Raw genomic sequence first — 20,471 nt, forward strand, 5'->3', positions numbered from 1 at the left:
ATTCCCTGTGTATCTTCTGTGACCGCTTCTATCCTTATTAGTGGGACAGGAATCTGTGCTTCTTTTTGTTGCGTCATCTTGTTGTGTCAGCTCTCCGTGTGTACAGCACCACTCTTAAGCAGGCTGCACTTTCTTTTGCACTGGGCGGCTCTCCTTATGGGGTGTACATCTTGTGCTTGGGGCTCCCCTATACGGGGGACACACCTGCGAGGCTCGGCACTCCTTTCTTGCATCAGCACTGTGCATGGGCTAGCTCCATATGGATCAAGGATGCCCGGGGTTTGAACCGTGGACCTCCCATGTGGTAGACGGATGCCCTGACCACTGGGCCAAGTCCACTTCCCTCATGACCTCTTAAAGGGATTCAAGTATTCTTACCACCTTCCCCATCGCCTCTCCTTGTTTTGAGCATTTGGATCTCTCTTCCTCAGTTGTTGAACCAGGGAAGTTGATTCCTCCATTAGCATTGCATTGGTTCTCTTTGCTTTTCTGTAGGCATCTACAGGGCTTGGCATATTTAAAACACTCTTTCTCCCACCAGGTATTCCCTAAAGATGATTCAATCAGCATACTCTCTAAGCTTTTACAGTGCTAAGCCTTTAAGGAGTTGACATTCCTCCTCAATCAGTGCAACCAGTGTTTCTGCACTGGTTACAGAAAGTCGACTTCTCACAGATGGCACAAGTCCGAACCAAAATAAGAAATCCACCAAAGAGGCGATGACAGGTGGACATGCCACTGTCTCCCACTGGAGGTTGTGTGAAGAAAGCCCTGAGCTCTAGTCATCAGGCAGCAGCTCCACCACCACCTCTCAGAGCTTCTCAAGGCTCAGCCCAAAGCCAAGCTCCACAGAGGGTGCCCCTCCATGGCACTGAAACCCCTGATGGGAAAGATTTGGAGCCTCATCTCACTAAGTCACATGACCAGTTTTCTACAGTAGTCAGCATTTCTAATTATTGGCAGATTGGCCTCCTAATTCCCTGTCTCATTTATGAGGAGCACACCTGTTGGTGAGACTCACAGAAGCACTGATGTCAGTTAACCCATCTTCCAATGCCTGTCTTGGTGAGGTCATGTGACCAGGGCTTGACCAATCAGGTTCTCTGAAAAAGAACTCTGCCCCTGAAGGGAGTGAAGGAGACGCAGTGAGAATACGCCTGGGGCAGTGGTACAGATAGTGTTCTCCTGGCCTTGGCCGGTAGCCCCAAGCCCAGCCTTTCTCCATCCTGACTCCCCACCCTCCTCTTGCTCTTGCTAACTCATCAGTATCCCTTCAATGAATCCTTTCCTGCCTACCTCAACCAAAGTCAGTTTTTGTCTTTTGCAGCCCCAAATCCTGCATGGTCTTCTCAAGCGAGCACACTGAAGAGCTTGGCCAGAAGAAATCAAAATGCAGCATTACGACAGCTGAGGCGAGGTGGCGACAGCAGTTTCTTCAGGTTCAGGAGAGGCCAGCTCAAATTAGACCTCAGGGAAGCTGTAATGACGGCTTCTGCGAGGAATCATTTTTACAAACAGCCCATGTTGGACCACCTTGAAACACTTCTCAAGCTATCACTGAATATTTTCTTCCAAAGACGTTTCTAGATTCTTAAGTCTCTCAATGAAATCGCATTTCTTTGGGGATATCTGTTTCAAAAGTATTGTTGTCACACAGTAGCCATCTCCGATTCATTCATTTGGGGTGTGTTTTCAGTGTTTAGACACTGAAAAAAAGTGTTGCTTGGTTGTTTTTTGTTTTCCTCCCATATATGTGTATTTTTCAATCGGCAGTTTTCAAAAGGGGAATGATGACTTGAGTCACTGAAAAAAGGTAGGAGGGAGATGTTTTAATTATGATTTTTTAATGATTTAATTGTAACAGCTCCTCTGAATTACTTTTCATAGAACATGTTGCATATGCTTAAAAAATGCCTTTTTTCCCTCATGAGATTAGACAAGATATCAGAGCAAGTTAATTCAGTTTGGGAACAGCAGTGTGTCGCTGGTACAAGTGTTTGGTGTCACCACTTGTGTTTGCTGGTGACACGTACAGTGATGGCTGTGGCTCCATCCAGCTGTGGGAACGAGCCCTGGCCTGGGCTGGGAAGAGCAGTGGCCACTGGGGAAGAGCGGGGGTCTCTAGAGGCATGAGAGCACAGCACGCTGCAGAGAGGGTGAGATATCTCAGAAGAGGAAAGACACGCCCACAAACGAACGGATCTGTGTGCAGTGGGCGTTGACTCAGGAGGTTCCACGGAGCAGACGTGGAACATGCTGGCCACACTCAGCAGCAGAGTCCAGGGACCTGCCCCAGACCTCACGGTGCTGTGCTTCAGGACACGGCTTCAGGGTCAGTCCACACTCTTGGTCAGCCGCCAGCTGGTGGGAGCCCTTGTCCCTCATTTCCACATCCATGAAATGGGTGTAATGGAAGATCTGACACGGTGGGTTGTAGAGTAGATATAAAATGAGTAGGGGGCACAGGGTAAGCTTTCAAGAAGAAAGTCCCTAAGAGCCGAGAGTGGCGCCTGACCGTAGGAGGTCTGAATTATTATTATCCACAATAATCCCTAATTATCACTGTAATGGGATGGATCTGAGACCGCAAACACAAGGCTATAAGAAATGTACATATTTTAAACTTTCTAGTAACTGAATATACGTTCTGTGTTTAGCATATATTCTACTAAGTACTAGGGATAGAAACGTCGTCTCAGTGATGGTGGCAATCCCTCCTTCCCCCTGATGGAGTCTGCATCTAAATTCTGGGGGTGGACTGACACGCACAGAGCCGAGGGGTCAGGGGCTGAGTGGGCTCCAGTCCTGGGGCCTGCCTCTCTCCACGTGGCTTTGGACGAGTCGCCCTTGACCCCACCTGGTCTCCAGCCCGTGGCCCTCACTGTTCCTTCTTTATCCTCTTTGAACTGCAAGGTCCCAGGAGGGCTCCCAGGAAACACCCTCCGTCCTGCACATTGGACCGTTTCAGGCCTCTCTGCCAAGATGGTCCTGCCAACGCTTCGAGGTTCTGCCCCTGGCCCATGCGGGGACGAGGGGCTCAGGCTGCCTCGAGAGCGTTCCCTGAGATGGACACGCGCTGAGACTCCCGGCTCTGAGTCCCCACGCCCAGGGGGTCGCTCCTTCCCTTTCCCTGCCTGGCTCGGCCCAGGAGGAGGAAGGACCAGGGTGCTTCACGGGGCCCAGCCCCTTCCAGTCTCTTCCTGCATCTTCCCCTGCACCTGGACTAACCATTTGGGGATGGGAAGAAAAGTGATTCTAACCAACTCTTCTGCTGGATCCTTCTTTATGTGCCAGGCAGGTTGAAATTTAGATCACCTGAAAGTCAAAGCATAGAACTTTGCTCCTTTGTCACCTGCGTTCTCTCTGACAAGCCTCCCTTGGGGTCGTGGATGTTTCTTCTAGTTCCCCCAACCTGGGAGGGTCCCAGAATGACAGCGAGTATTGGGGGGTGGGTCATCAGTTAAAGTACGGCAAGGCTACCTCAGCACACTGTGCTCATGAAAGGACGGGGCCGTCCACACTAAGGCCAGCGAGAAGCATGGGATCCTTGACCCAGACCGCCCCAGCTGCCTGTGGCCTCGCTGCAGCCTTTCCTCCTCTGAGCCTCGGGCTCCCGCGGGATGCCCACAGCTGACGCGCAGGTGTGTCGTGCAAAGCCATCAAGTGAAGCGTGAGAAAAGGCTTTACAGGCTGTGCGGGTCTCACCTGATATCCTGCGCTGCTGTGGCTTTAAGCAGCCCCCTAAGCCTGTAAGCTAGGTCTTAACGTAGAGACTTAAAAGTTAACACATAATGTAAGCATAGGCTTGAGAAACGGGAGGAACGGGGTTCAAATCCTGGCTCTTATTTACTAACTCTGTGTTGTTGGCTACAATCCTGCCTCAGTTTCCTCATATGGGCAATGGGAACAAGAAGAAGAAGAACAATAATAATAAACCTACCTGATAGAGTTCTTGTGAAGAATGAATGATTTGTGTATATCAAACACTTTGAATAGAGCCTGGAACATAACAAGTGTTTCAAATATACTAATTATTATTATTGTTATTTTTGTTGTTATTGTTTCCAGTTTTTACAAGGACTAATTTTTGCTTTCTTTTTTTAAATAAAAACATACATTTCTCAATTAAATGTACTGGATACCTATAAATTTTTAGAATTTTATACAATGTGTTACACAATATATTTGGTTCATAGTAATGCAATCATACAATATTTGTCCTTTTGTGTCTGACTTGCTTCGTTCAACATAAGGTCCTCCAGGTTCATGTGTGTTGTCACATGCTTTACGACTTCATTTCTTCTTTAATTTTTTAAAAAAAGTTCATTGGGAGAGGAAGGTGGAGATGTGCCTTTTTTTTTTTTTAAGATTTATTTATTTTACTTCATTTTATTTATCACACCCTCCCTTGTTGTTTGCACTCTCTTTCTGCCGTCAGCTCTCTGCAGTGGCATGGGCCAGCTTGCCTTCACCAGGAGGCCCTAGAAATTGAAACCGGAGCCTCTAATATGGAAGATGGAAGCCCAATCACTTGGACCACATTCACCTCCCTCATTCCTTCTTACAGCTGCTTAATATTCCATCGTGTGAATAGACCGGTTTGTTTATCCATTCATCTGTTGATGGACACCTGGGTTGTTTTGTTTCCACCTTTTGGCAAAGGTGAATGATGTCGCTATGAACATCGGTGTGCAGATGTCTGTTCGTGTCTCTGCTCTCAGGTCTTCTGGATATATACCCAGCAGTGGTATTGCAGGGTCACAAGGCAACTCTATATTCAGCTTCTTTAGGAACTGCCAAACAGTCCTCCACAGTAGCTGTACCATTCTGCATTCCCACCAACAGTGAAGAAGTGTTCCTATCTTTCCATATCCTCTCCAACACTTGTAGTTCTCTGTCTTTTTAATAGTGGCTATTCTGATACGTGTGAAATGATAGCTTATCATAGTTTTGATTTGCATTTCCCTAATCATTAGTGATGTTGAACATTTCTTCATGTGTTCTTTTGCCATTCGTATTTCTTCGTTGGACAACTGTCTATTCAAGTCTTTTGCCCATTTTTTAATTGCATCATTTGTCTTTTTATTGTTCAGTTGTAACATCTCTTTATAAATCCTAGATATTAAATCCTTATCGGATTGTGATTTCCAAATATTTTCTCCCATTGAGTTGGCTGCCTTTTCACCCTTTTGACAAAATCCTGCGAGGTGCAAAAGTGCTTAATTTTGAGGAGGTCCCATTTATCTGTTTTTTCTTTTGTTGCATGTGCTTTGGGTATAAGGTCCAAGAAACCACCTACTCCAAGGTCTTGAAGATGTGTCCCTACATTTTCTTCTACTAGTTTTATGGCTCTAGCTTTTATATTTAGGTCTTTGATCCATTTTGAGTTGGCTCTTATGTAGGGAGTGAAATAGGGGTCCTCTTTCATTCTTTTGGTTATAGAGATCCAGTTGTCCCAGCATCATTTGTTGAAGAGACTGTTTTGTCCGTTAACATTAACTTGGTAGGTTTGTCAAAAATAAAGTTGACTGGATAAGTCAGGGTTTATTTCTGTATTCTCAATTCTATTCCACTGGTTGATGTGTCTATCTTTATGCCAGTACCATGCTGTTTTGACCACTGTAGCTTTGTAATATATTTCAAGGTCAGGCAGTGAAATTCCTCCCACGTCTTTCTTTTTTAGAAAGCTTTTGGATATTCAGGTGCACTTTCCCTTCCAAATGAATTTAGTAATTGCTTTTTCTAATTCTGTAAAGTAAGCTCTTGGGATTTTGATTGGTATTACATTGAATCTATAAATCAGTTTGGGTAAGATTGACATCTTCACGATATTTATTCTTCCAATTTGTGAACACAGAATGTCTTTTCATTCATTTAGGTCTTTTTAAATTTCTTTCAGCATTGTTTTGTAGTTTTCTGCATATTGGTCCTTACTTCTTTGGTTAAATTAATTCCTAGGTATTTCATCTTTTTGCTGCTTTTGAAAGTGGAATTTTCTCCTGATTTCCTCCTGAGATTGTTTAGTACTAGTGTATAAAAACATTACCGATTTTTGCATATTGATCTTTTTTAAATTTGTTTTTTCAGCAGTTTTACTGAAATAATTCACATACCATATAACCTAACCAAAGTGCATAATCAATGTTTTTTAGTATAATCACAATATTGTACATTTCATCATCTCAAAAATTTTAGAACAATTTCCTTACTCCAAAAAGAAAGACTCCACAGCTGTTAGCATTCTTTCCTCAACCCTACATAAACACTAATGTACTTTCATCTTTATAAATTGATTTATATTTACATTTCATATAAATGGAATCATACTCTATGTAGTGTACTGTGTGTGGTCTCCTTCACTTAGTATAATTTTTTTGTGATATTAATATATATATATTTTTAAATATTTATTTATTTATTTTAATTCCTTCCCCCCCCCCTCCCCCCGTTGTCTGTTTTCTGTGTCTATTTTGCTGTGTCTTGTTTCTTTGTCTGCTTCTGTTGTCGTCAGCGGCACCGGAAGTGTGGGCGGCGCCATTCCTGGGCAGGCTGCGCTTTCTTTCGTGCTGGGCAGCTCTCCTTACGGGGTGCACTCCTTGCGCGTGGGGCTCCCCTACGCAGGGGACACCCTTGCGTGGCACGGCACTCCTTGCGCGCATCAGCACTGCGCATGGGCCAGCTCCACACGGGTCAAGAAGGCCCGGGGTTTGAACCACGGACCTCCCATGTGGTAAACGGACGCCCTAACCACTGGGCCAAGTCCATTTCCCGATATTAATATTTTGTAAAATTAACCTACATTTGTTCAGCTTTGAAGAAAAATGGTCTTATATATGCAATTTTACCCATATTCATATTTCATGTAATATATTTAGTTCATAATAGGACAATCATACAGTATGTGTTCTTTTGTGTCTGGCTTGCTTCATAATGTCCTCCAGGTTCATCCATGTTGTCATATGTTTCACAATGTCATTTCTTCTTAGTGTTGCTTAATATTCCATCATGTGTATATGCCACAATTTGTTTATCCATTAATCAGTTGATGGACTCCTGATTTGTTGATCTTGTATCCTGCCACTTTGCTGAACTCATTTATTAGCTCAAGTAACTTTGTTGTGAATACTTTAGGGTTTTCTAAGTACAGGATCATGTCATCTGCAAAGAGTGAGAGTTTTACTTCCTCTTTTCCTATTTGGATGCTTTTAATTACTTTTCTTGTCTAATTGCCCTAGCTAGAACTTCTAATACAATATTGAATAACAGTGATGACAGTGGGCATGCTTGTCTTGTTCTCAAGCTTAGAGGGAAAGCTTTCAACCTTTCTCCATTGAGTATGATGTTGGCTGCAGGTTTCTCATATATGCTTTTAATCATATTGAGGAATTTTCCTTCTATTCCTGTCTTTTGAAGTGCTTTTATCATAAAGGATGCTGGATTTTGTTGAATGCCTTTTCTGTGTCAATTGAGATGATCATGTGGTTTTTCCCCTTCAATTTGTTAATGTGGTGTATGACATTGATTGGTTTTCATATGTTGAACCAGCCTTGTATACCAGGAATAAATCCCCCTTGGTAATGATGTTTAAGTCTTTTGATACATTGTTGGATTTGATTTGCAAGTACTTTGTTGAGAATTTTTTCATTTATGTTCATTAGAGAGATTTGTCTGTAAATTTCTTTTCTTGTAGTATCTTTATCTGACTTTGGTATTAGGGTGATGTTAGCTTCATAAAATGTGTTGGGTAATTTTCCCTGCTCTTCAATTTTTTGGAAGAGTTTAAACAGGATTGGTGTTAATTCTTTTCAAAATGCCTGGTAGAATTCACCTGTGAAGCCACCTGGTCCCGGACTTTTCTTTGCTGGGAGATTTTTAATGATGGATTCAATCTCCTTAAATGGTATTGGTTTGTTAAGTTCTTGTATTTCTTGTAGCATTAGTGTAACTTGTTTGTACATTTCTAGAAATTTGTCCTTTTCATCTAGGTTGTCTAGTTTGTTGGCATACAGTTTCTCACAATATCCTCTTATGATTCTTTTTATTTCTGTAGGGTCAGTTGTAATGTCCCCCCTTTCATTTCTGATTATATTTATTTGCATCTTCTCTCTTTTTTTCTTTCTTAGTCTAGCTAGGGGGTTGTCAATTTTATTGATCTTCTCAAAGAACTGACTTTTGCTTTTGTTGATTTTCTCTATTTTTGTTGTTGTTGTTGTTCTCAATTTCATTTATTTCTGCCCTAGTCTTTATTCTTTCCTTCTCCTTGCTTTGGGATTGGTTTGCTGTTCTTTTTCTAGTTTCTCTAGTTATTCTGTTAAATCTTTGAGTTTAGCTCTTTCTTCTTTTTTATTATAGTCCTTTAGGGCTATAAATTTCCCTCTCAAGACTACCTTTGCTGTATCCCATAAGTTATGATACATGTGTTCTCCTTTTCATTTGTCTCTATGTATTTACTGATTTCACTTGCAATTTCTTCTTTGACCCACTGATTATTTAGGGGTGCCATTGTTTGGCCTCCACACATTTGTGAATTTATATACATTTTCCTGTCTATTACTGATTTCCAGTTTCATTCCATTATGATCTGAGAAGGTGCTTTGTATAATTTCTATCTTTTGATATTTATTGAGAGCTGCATTGTGCACTAACATGTGGTCTATCCTGGATAAAGACCCATGGGCACTTGAGAAGAATGTATAACCTGCTGAGTTTAGATGCAGTGTTCTGTATATGTCTGTTAGGTCTAACTTGTTTATCATATTGTTCAAGTTCTCTGTTTCCTTGTTGATCTTCTGTTTAGTTGTTCTATCTAATGATGTGAGTGGGGTGCTGAAGTTTCCAATGATTATTGTAGAGACATCTATTTCTCCCTTCATTTTTCCCTGAGTTTTTCTCATGTATTTTGGGGCACCCTTGTTAGGTGCATGGATACTTATGACTGTTATATCTTCCTGGTGGATTGTCCCTTTTATTAATATATAATTACCTTCTGTATCTTTTATAACTTTATTTTGCATTTAAAGTCTATTTTGTCTGAGATTAGTACAGCTTCTCCTGCTCTTTTCTGTTTACTATTCATGTGGAGTATCTTTTTCCAACCTTTCACTTTCAGCTGATTTGTATCCCTGGGTCTAAGTTGAGTTTCTTGTAAGCAGCATATGAATGGCTCATGTTTTTTTATCCATTCTGTCATCCTGTATCTTTTGATTGTGGAATTTAATCCATTCGTATTCAACGATATTGCTGTAAATGCACTATCTACTTCCTCTATTTTATTCTTTGGTTTCCATGTCATATCTTATTTTTATCTGTGTTTTTACTCTTTTAGTTATCTTTTTTTGCTATTCTTTCTTCTATCCTCTTCTCCAAGCCTGTCTCTACCATTTTTCTTTCAGGTTCTAAGGCTTCCTTTAATGTTTCCTGCAAAGGTGGATTCTTTTTTGTAAACTCTCTTAGTTTCTGTTTGTTTGTGAATATTTTATACTCACCTTCACATCTGAAGGACAATTTTATTGGATAAAGAATTCTCAGCTGGCAGTTTTTCTCTTTCAGTATCCTAATTGTATCATACCACTGTCTTCTCCCCTCCATGGTTTCTGAAGAGAAATCTGCACTAAGTCTTACTGGACGTCCCTTGTACATGATGGTTTGCTTCTCCCTTGCTGCCTGAGAACTTTCTCTTTCTCTTTGATACTTTTTTCAACCCCGCCCCCCCTTGCAGCTTGCTTGCTGTCTGCTCTGAGTGTCCATTTGCTGTGCATTCTTTTGTGTCTGTATTTATTTATTTATTTTATTCCCCCCTACCTCTTGCAGCTTACTTGTTGTTTGCTCTCTGTGTCCATTCGCTGCATGCTCTCCTGTGTTTTTACTTGTCTCCCTTTTTGTTGCATTACCTTGCTGAGTCAGCTCTCCCCAGCACTTGTGGGCCAGGTTTCACTCTGTGGCACTTGCAGGCCAGCAGCTCTCTGTGGCATGTGTGCAAGCCTGCCTTTACAAGGAGGCCACGGGACATGAACCCAGGGCCTCCCATATGGTAGACAGGAGTCCAACTGATTGAGTCAATGCCACTTCCCTATCTTTGACATTCTGCGTAGTATGTGTCTTGGAGTACTTATATTCGGATTTATTCTGATGTGGTATGGTGTGCTTCTTGGACATGTAAGTTCACTGGTTTCCTGAGGGTTGGGAAATTTTCAGCTATGATTTCCTCAAATACTTTCTGCCCCATTTCCCTTCTCTTCTCCTTTTGGAACTCCCATGACATATATGTTGTTGCATTTTGTGTTGTCATTCAACTCTCTGAGGACTTGCTCAATTTTTTCCATTCTTTTTTCTATGTTCTTTTCAATTTTAGTTGTTCCATCCTCAGTATTACTTACTCTTTCTTCTATCATTTTGAGTCTGCTGTTGTGTTTTTAAATCTGTGATGTCCAATATGGAAGCCACTCTTTACCACCATGGAATCATTAGAATGTAAAACTAATTAAAAACAATTAAAAACTGTAGTTCTTCATTTGCACTACACACCTTTCAGTGGAAAGGATAAAAATTACAACAACAGTATAGCCAAAGTACAGTAATAGGACAAATGTAGATCATGCATCAAATCCCTGTAATGGATAATGCAATAATAAAATCTTGAATGAATGTTCTATATGTCTTCATGTGACACAGAATTGGTTTCATGCCTTAGGTGTTTTTCTGGGGCCTTGGATTTCTTAGGTCAAGATTAGAGCTATTTTGTCACTTATGAATCCTTTCTCTACTTCTATTAATATTACTCCCTCACAACCATACTTCCTTTCTACTACTACATTCCTAGTTCACATGGTTCTATCACTTCCCTACTTTTCCAACTCCAGTAAGACGTGGACATCTGTATCCAGGCTCTGTGATGTAGAGACTTCTGCAAGGGGTGGCCACAAGGATAAAGCCTGGTCAAACAGATTTCTTCCCTGGAAAACGGACTTGGCTCAGTGGTTAGGGCATCCATCTACCACATGGGAGGTCCGTGGTTGAAACCCCGGGCCTCCTTGACCCGTGTGGAGCTGGCCCATGCGCTGTGCTAATGCGCGCAAGGAGTGCCCTGCCACGCAGGGGTGTCCCCCGTGTAGGGGAGCCCCACACGCAAGGAATGCACCCCGCAAGGAGAGCCGCCCAGCGCAAGAAAGTGCAGCCTGCCCAGGAATGGCGCCGCCCACACTTCCGGTGCCGCTGACGACAACAGAAGTGGACAAAAGAAACAAGACACAGCAAATAGACACAGAGAACAGACAACCGGGGGAGGAGGGGGATTTAAATAAATAAATAAATAAATCTTTAAAAAAAAAAACAAAACAAAACAGATTTCTTCCCTGGAGTGTTCTAAGTTGGATTTCAAGCTATTAGCATGTCATCAGAGCTTCCAACTGTCATGTGTCCCCAATATATGGAAATCTTAAGAAAGAAGATCAACACATAGACCCAAGCCAAGAAGAGGGATAGAAAAAGAGAGCACTGACATTATTCAAGGTACTGGATCTAAAATGATTCTGAGCTAAATCCCCACCCCGAGATGGCTCTCTCATCTCTCTGCTTGCTGTGTCATCTACCCATTGTGTTTGCTTGTCTTCTTTTTTTTAGGAGGCACTAGGAACCAAACTCAGGACTTCTCATGTGGGAGGTGGGTGCCCAACTGTTTGAGCCACATCCGTTTCCCCTGAGTTAATTTCTATCTTATTCATTTCTGTGATCCACACCCTTCCTTTAAAGTAGTATCAGTTTAGTTTTATGTCACTTGCATTTGAAGTCTACTGATTGATACAAACCCTTAACACAATTTAATAGAATACATTTGTGTCTTTACATGTTTTATCTGTACGTTCCCCAGGGAAGGGACTATGCTTGCTTGTTTACCACTGTACACATGCTACTCGATACAGTGCTTGGGACACAACAGGTGCTCATCAAGTACTTGCCCCGAAAATGAATGAATGAATTATATAAATGTCATAGCTGCCTTAAATAGAGAAATATATAGCATGTTTGAAAGAAGGAGGGTACCAGTGAAAAGCATTAGACAGTAGGTTTTGAAAAGAAGTGATGAGGCAATGAATTTAGTCAAAGGATAATAAGCATTATAGAGCCATATAAACTCAGTGAAAGAAGATAATTTAGTGTATGAGTTGAGATAAAGAGAGTATAGCTCATCATATTTTCATAATAGAGAGGAAAGGCAGGGTACGAGAAGGAAATGAGAGTAAGGGAGGTATTGGAATAGCCCCTTTTCTTCTTTTACTCTTGTACCTGAAATGTCTCGACATGTTACATTATTGTAGTCTATACAATTGACATATGGTGCTAAACAGCTAGGTGGGAAACAGTAGTGATGATGGCCCACCTCCACTTTCTTACTTCTTTTCTATAATATGGCCCATGGGAAAACCCTCAGAAGGGTTTGGGTAGACAGTGGAGACTGGATGTTTCCGCAAAGCTGATTTCTGAAAAGGGTTGGGTGGAAAGGGGCTAGAGATTGGAAACACAAGCCAGGGACTCTAAGAATCATTTCTCTCCAAGTTTCATTGGCCTCTGGAGAGAATATTCCCAGATTATCTTCTGAGTTCCAGTCCCCAAACTAACTCATTTCCCTTGCCCCTATAAACAAACGCCGAGGAAAGCCCTTTGGGAACGCTTGCCTCAGTGCGTCAGCGCAGTCTAATTGGCACCTGGAGGGGTGGCCTCCAGAAGGGACCCGGCTGCGCCCTCTGGGCTGGAATCCCTGGTGCACATGAGTGTCCTCACGTCCCCTCAGCTGGCCTCGGAGGTCCTCTGGGTTGCAGGGATGTTTCTTTTCCCACAGTCTGAAGGTGTTCCTCTTCCTTCATGATTGGCTCTTGTCCGGTCAAGTCTGTCCTGAGTCCAGCCCCTGTGATGGCCACTGAGGAAACATTCACTGTCAGGAAGAGGCTTATTCTAAAAGCTCCAGTGCTAGAGCCAAATGCACATCCCTTTAAGTGGGGAAGGAGGCAGAACGCTGAGAAGAGAGCGCCTTGGGTGATCTGAACAGCAGAAAGTTCAAAACAGATTTTCTTTGGACTCTGGGACACGTGGATGATTAAGCTGGTGGTAGATGTAGCTTCTTCATCAGGTGACACTAATGGACGCTGCTCTTGCCCAAGCTCTCGTGCCATCTTGGGATGGAGAGGTGGCTCAGGCTTAGGTGTGGAGCCCGGGGAAGCAGAGGCATGATGCAAGAGCCCAAGTGCTAGGGTTAAAGAAGCTCCTCACTCGACTGCGTCCTGATGTGTGTTGACGGAGTCGGAAATCAGAGTACAGTGGTCAGAGTCTTAGAGACCTGCACGCACTGCTGCCCCTGCTGCCGCTCCGTCGAGGGACAATGGGTGCAAACAAAGGATGACCGTGCCATGGACAATGTCCTCTATGTCAGGGCACAGGAGATGGACGCCCAAGGACACCTCAGAAAAGCCTTCTTCTGACCCGCAGGGGCCGACGCAGGAGCCGGTGAGGACCCGTCCTGCCCTCCCCACTCCACTGCTCTACCTGCTCTGCCCACAGGCGTCTGTCTGCAGGGAAGTTCCAGGTAAGGTCATGTCGGGGCTGAGGTGCTCTGGAAACCTCTGCTGGACGACAGGGCATCTCTCAGCTTCCTCCCCACCCCTTCAGTGGAGGTGAGAATGGTTGGTCTGCGGGGAAGGCCTCCTGAGAAAGCAGTCATTTGCAGACCATGATCAGAATGGGGACGCGTTGGGAGAGTTTCCTAAGGGGGCAGAGACTGAGAAAGGCGGACGATGAAAGCGCAATCGTGGAAATCCTGAGAAAGGCGGCATTGATGAGGAAAGAGGTGGGAAGTCGATGGAGACCTACGTCCAAGGGAGGTGAGCGGAGACCTCGCCTGGATCTGAGTGACCAGGGGAGTGTGGGAAAAGTTGGGCTGTTGGCCACAAGAAGCTGAGTTTGAAATAACAGTGTGAGGTGACAGCCTGAAAGCTGAGCTCCTGGGCTGCAGTGGGAGAAAGAGAGAAGGATAGTGCGTGTGATTCCTTCTGGCTGGTAAAATTATAGTTCATAGAATGCATTCAGTTCTGAGTCCTTTGCTTTAAGAAGCAAATCAGTAATCTGGAATGCATGAAGATCTAGGAAGAGCTGTTAGAAGGGAAAATGCCAAGAGGGATAGGGCAGGTATTTGGGGTATCAATATAGATGATGGCTTTTTTACTCATGCTCCACCATGGAGATCAAACTCTCTTTCTGATTAGTATTCATGTGAGAATTTGATAAAGGGTGGGTTGGGATGTTTGGATGATGAAATGTTACAGTACCAGTTTTTTCAGCCCGATCCAAAATATGAAGACTGTCAGATATACCTACGTCACATCTCTTGTTTTTAGGTACATACGATGGTGGCTTTGTTATGTGCCATGTGCATCTCTTTAAACCATATTTAATCTCCAATTAAAGAAAATACCAAAGGCATTTTTCCACCTAACATAACTATCCCACGTACAACCAAAAACATACTAACCTTCTCCCAAAAAAAGAGGATAAAAAACCATACTAACCTTTCCCCAGAAATACAGATTCTTTTTTCTTTTTTTCCTCAAGGGCATTCATTCTTCATCTAGCTGATTCGTTCTCCCCCTGTTATATCCTGAGCTTAAATACTGAAATATGGAGTTAACTATTATGAATAGTGTTAGATTAGGGAATGATAAGAAAACAAACAAGATATTTGTTTAATATAAATACAAAATATTTATATCAAAATAAGGAGAAAATACCCATAGGTGTTGCAGTCTTGTTTCTGCAAGTGCTCATGTGACCCTGGCTGGTAATTACAACTACCTTCTTCTACCACCCAATCTGTAATCCTTTTGTATTCAGCAAGCACCTCAGCTGGTCGTGGTTCTTTGCCCAGTGGGGTGATCAGAGCCATTTGTAACCCTGCTTGGATTAGTGTTGTTCTTAATCACAGAACAAGGAATACAAAGGGGAGCCCTAGAGCATCTCCTGCGTTCCAGACCTACTCCTCCATATCCCCAATGTGTAGCAGCAGTTCAGTTTTCCCTGATAGTCAGGATCCCCCACAACTAGTAAAGTAACCCCCTTCTTTGTCTGTCAATTGGTACGAGGAGCCAGAAGTTGCAAGGTGGCAGTCTCAACTTTCAGTACAAAGGAGTCATTGTTGGGTCTTCTGGTAGAAGCTTCCTCCCTTTGGAACTAAATTCTCTAATCCGGCAGAGCCTGAAAGTGTGGAGATGGGAAGGAAAATTTTTGCTGCTGCATCACCAGAGGTTATAGTGAAAGGATTCCATTTCTTTCCCTTGATTTCTGGTCCCATGGATCTTAGTTATGAGGGAATCAATACCATAAATTAGATGCAAAGTTAGAATATATACCACATTCTGGAAGACATTGCCCCAACCCTGCAAGGTGTTGCCTCCTGTCTGGTGCTGTAATGTCTTTTCAAAGCTGTGGCACCATTTTATTGAGCCATCTGTTTAGGATGTTGGGGAACATGGTAAATCCAATGGATTACATGAGCATGGGCCCATTTCCACACTTGATGTGCTGTGAAACGAGTTTCTGTGTCAAAAGCAATGCTGTGTGGAATACCATCATTGGGAAGGAGGTATTGTGTAAGATCGTAGTTTTGACATCAGCACTGCAGGCAAGGAAGACAAATCCATAACCAAACAAGCATCTATTCCAGTAAGAAAAGGGAAATGTATGGCTGCCAAATTGACAAGGAAGGGACTGTAGTGGCTTTGTAATGGTGACAACTTCGGTAGGATGGACCACATTCCCCAGAATCCACCCCTCCCCTTTATTTGTTCAAATGTTTCACTTTTTCAAAAATTGAGATGAAATTCATATAACAGAGAATTAACCATTTAAAGTATACATCACTGCATTTATTACTTTCACAGTGTTGTGTAATCATCACTTTTTATCAAATTCTCAAACATTTTCATCACCCCAGAAGGAAACCTTGTACCCGTTAATTAGTCACTCCTCACACCTTTTTTTTTAATTGATTTTGTAAAAATATTACATTAAAAAATATATATATGAGGACCCCTTCAACCCCACCACCCCCACCCCACCACTCCCCCCACAGCAACACTCATTCCCATCATCATGACACATCCATTGCATTTGGTAAGTACATCTCTGGGCACCTCTGCACCTCATGGTCAATGGTCCACATCATGGCCCATACTCTCCCCCATTCCATCCAGTGGGCCCTGAATCCTCACACCCTTTTACCACCAACTCCTGGCAACCATTAATCTTTTTCTATCTCTATAGATTTAGGTATTCTGGGTGCTTCATATAAAGGGAATCATGCAATATGTGATATTTTGTGTCTGGCATCTTTCCCTTAGCATAACGTTTGCAAGGTTCATCAACACGTAGTATCTATCAGTACTTCATTTGTTTTTATGGCAGAATAATATTCCTTTTAAGTATATATCACTTTTTGTTTATTCATTCATCTATTGATGGACATTGGGTTAATTCCACCTTTTGGCTAGTGTGAATAGTGCTAATATGAACATTTGTAAAAGCATTTGTTTGAGTACCTGTTAACAATTTTTTTGGGTGGTATTTACCTAGGAGTGGAATTGCTGGGTCCATATGGTAATTCTGTTTAACTTTTTAAGGGATCACTAATCGTTTCTGCAGTGGCTGCACCATTTTACATTCCCAAAGCCATGAATAAGGGTCCCAGTTTCTTGGGAAAACACTTGTTATCTTATGCTTTAAAAATTATTGTTGTTGTTTCTGCCATACTAGTGGGTGTGAAGTAGTATCTCATTGTGGTTTTGATTTGCATTTCCCTAATGGCTAGTGGTGTTGAACATCTTGCTGGCTCACTGCTTGTTGACTGTTTGTATATATTACCTGGAAAAATGTCTATCCAAATTCTTTGCCCATTTTTGATTGGGTTGTTTATCTTTTTGTTGTTGGATTGTGAGTTCTTTATATATTCTGGATAATAGACCTGTTTGAGATGTATGATTTGTGACTATTTTTTCCCATCTTGTAGGTTTTACTTTCTCGATAATGCTCATTGATGTACAAAAATTAATTTAAAAAATTGTTAATTTATGAAGTCCGATTTTTTTATTGTTGTTTGTGGTTTTGGTGTCAAATATAAGAATCTATACTCAAATTAAAAGTTATGAAGATTTATCCCTATGTTTTCTTCTAAGAATTTCACATTTTTAGCTGTTATATTTAGGTCCTTGATTCATTTTTAGTTAATTTTTGTATATGGCAGGGAAGTAGGACCCAACTTCATTCTTTTGCAAGTGGATTTCCAGCACCATTGTTTTTTGTTTTTCCATTTTTTAAAGATTTATTTATTTTTATTTATTTCTCTCCCCTTCCCTCCCCCATCCCATTGTCTGCTCTCTTGTGTCCATTTGGTGTGTGTTCTTCTTGTCTGCTTGCATTCTCAGTAGCAGTGGGAATTTTTTGTTTCATCAGTTTGCTGTGTCAGTGCCACTCCTGGGCGGGCTGTGCTTTTTCGCATCAGGCGACTCCCCTTGCAGGGTTCACTCCTTGTGCCTGGGGCTCCCCTACACGGGGGTCGCCCCTGCGTGGCACAGCACTCCTTGTGCGCAGCAGTTCTGCACGTGGGCCAGCTCACCACATGGGCCAGGAGGCCTGGGTTCGAACCCTGGACCTCCTGTATGGTAGGTGGACACTGTATCAGTTGAGCCACATCCACTTCCCAATCCAGCACCATCGTTAAAGATTCCTTCCCCATTGGTCTTGGAAACCTCATTGAAAATCAATTGACCATAGTTGTATGGAAAATTTTGGGCTCTCAGTTCTATCCTATTGATCTATATGTCTACCCTTATGCCAGTACCACACTGTCTTGATTACTACAGCTTTGTAACAAGTTTTGTAGTTAAGTTTTGAAACTAGAAAGTATAAATTCTCCAATTTTGTTCTACTTTTTCCACTTTTGGAGCTATTCCTGGCCGCTTGTCACTGCATATGAATTTAAGGATCAGGATTTAAAATCTGAAAACATGTTATCATTGTTATATCTTCTTGATGGGTATATCTTTGTCCAGCCTCTCAGGTTTAAACTATTTGTTTTTGGATTTAAAGTGAGTCTCTTGTAGACAGCATATAGTTGGATCATTTTTAAAAGTCCATTCTGCCAATCTGTTTTTAATTGGAGGGTTTAATCCATTTTCACTTCAAGTAATTACCAATAAGGAAAGATTTTTTTTTGTCTTTCATCTTTTTTGGTCCTCAATTCCTCCATTAGTCCTTCTTTTGAGTTTGTTTTTTTTTAGTGCAAAATTTTGATTTCTTGCTTATTTTCTTTTCTTTATGTTTTAATTATTTTCTTAGTGGGTACCCTGACAATTACAGTTAATCTCTTAAACCTATAATAATTATTTTTAATTAATACCTTCTTGACTATAATAAATAATTCCTATATAGCTCCATTGCTCCTCTCTTATATTGTTATTGCCACAAATTAAACAGTGTGATTTACAATTATTGTTTTACACCCTTGTCTTTTAAATTACATAGGGAAAAAGAGGATTTACAAATCAAAATACAATAATACTGACTTTTGTGTTTATCTATTGTTGGGTATTGAATCATGTCCCCCATAAAAGGCATGTTCAGGTCTCAGCTCCTGGTTCTGTGGGCGTGAACCCATTTGTAAGTAGAACCTTTGAAAATGTTATTAGGTAAGGTGTTCCCAAAGTGAATAAGGGTAGGTCTTAACTGAATATAGTTGAAATCCTTTCAAGCAAAGGAAACTGGAGACAGGAGAGAAGCCATGGTGAGCAGCTAAAACTAGAATTCAATGGAACCTGGAAGAGAAAAGAGAAAACGCCACCATATTCACTGCCATATGACAGAAAAATCAAGGAGCCAGGAGCACTGGCACCCAGCCCCAGAACGCCTCATTCTTCAGGGAGAAAGCATCGCCTTGCTGATGCCTTGATTTTTAATGACTCCTAGCCTCAGAACTGTGAGCCAATAAATTCCTACAGTTAAGCCAACCCATTGTGTATTTGTTTTAGCAGCTGGGCAACTAAAACATCTATGTAGTCATCTTTGCCAGTGTTCTTTTTACTTTGTATTCCTTCACATGAGTGTCTATTGTCCTTATATTTCTTTTAGGAGGACGTCCTTTACCTTTTCTATGGGGAAGGTCTTCTAGTGGTGAAATCCTTCAGCTTTTCTTTATATGGGAATAATTTAATTTCCCTTTCATTTTTGAAGGAAAGTATTGCTGGATGTTTTTTTTTTTTCTTTTAGCACTTTAAAATTGTCATTTAAATATGTCACTGACTTCTAGCCCCATGGCTCTGCTGAGAAATTGGCTGGCAATCTTATTGAAGATTCCTTGTACATGATTGTCCATGATGAAAAGCTTCTCTCTAGCTGCTTTCAAGATTCTTTTTTGTTTCTTGACTGCTTAAATATAATATGTCTCAGTGTGGATCAATTTATGTTTATCCTACTTGGAGTTGGTTGCATTTTTGCATTTGTAGAAATATGTCTTTCATGAAATCTGTGAAATTTTCAGACATTATTTCTTCAAATATTCTTTCTCCCATCCCTTCTTTTCTTTCTTTAACACCCATTATACATATGTTCATATACTTGATGGTGTCCCCCATGTCTCTTAGACTCTCTTCATTTAAAAAAACGTATCCTCCTCCTTTGGATGATTTCCATAGACTTATTTTCAAGTTGCTGATTCTTTATTCTTTCTCCTTAAATCTGCTGTTAGCAGATTGACTCTGTGCTGGGCATTCCTTCAAAGTTTAGCCAGACCATTTACAACTTTATCCTAGCCTTTTCAATTCCTGCTTGCATTGAGCCAAACGATCAGCCAGAATAAAAGGTTAGGGTCTTCTTAAGTCTTGTCAGAGCATGAGTCTTCTTAGGGCAGGTATGTAGCTTTTTAAATTCCCTGGTATATGGGAGAGGATGTAGATCAAGTAGTTGAATGCCTGCTTCCCACATACAAGGTCTTGGGTTCAATCCCTGGTACCTCCTTACAAAAAATAAATAAATTCCCTAGTATACTAGATAGCTTTTCTTTCTCTTTTTTAAAAAGATTTATTTCATTTATTTCTCTCCCCACCCCCCACAGTTGTCTGTTCTCTGTGTCCATTTGCTGCGTATTCTTGATTTTGTCTGCTTCTGTTGTTGTCAGTGGCACGGAAATCTGTGTTTCTTTTTGTTGCGTCATCTTGCTGCATCAACTCTCCGTGTGTGCTACACCATTCCTGAGCGGGCTGCACTTTTTTCACACTGGGCGGCTCTCCTTACGGGACGCACTCGTTGCGTGTGGGGCTCCCCTATGCGGAGGACACCCCCGTGTGGCAGGGCACTCCTTGCACACATCAGCACTGTGCATGGGCCAGCTCCACCCTGGTCAAGGAGGCCTGGGGTTTGAACCGTGGACCTCCCATGTG

This window comes from Dasypus novemcinctus, chromosome 23 (assembly GCF_030445035.2).
Source record: "Dasypus novemcinctus isolate mDasNov1 chromosome 23, mDasNov1.1.hap2, whole genome shotgun sequence".
Classification (NCBI taxonomy): domain Eukaryota; kingdom Metazoa; phylum Chordata; class Mammalia; order Cingulata; family Dasypodidae; genus Dasypus; species Dasypus novemcinctus.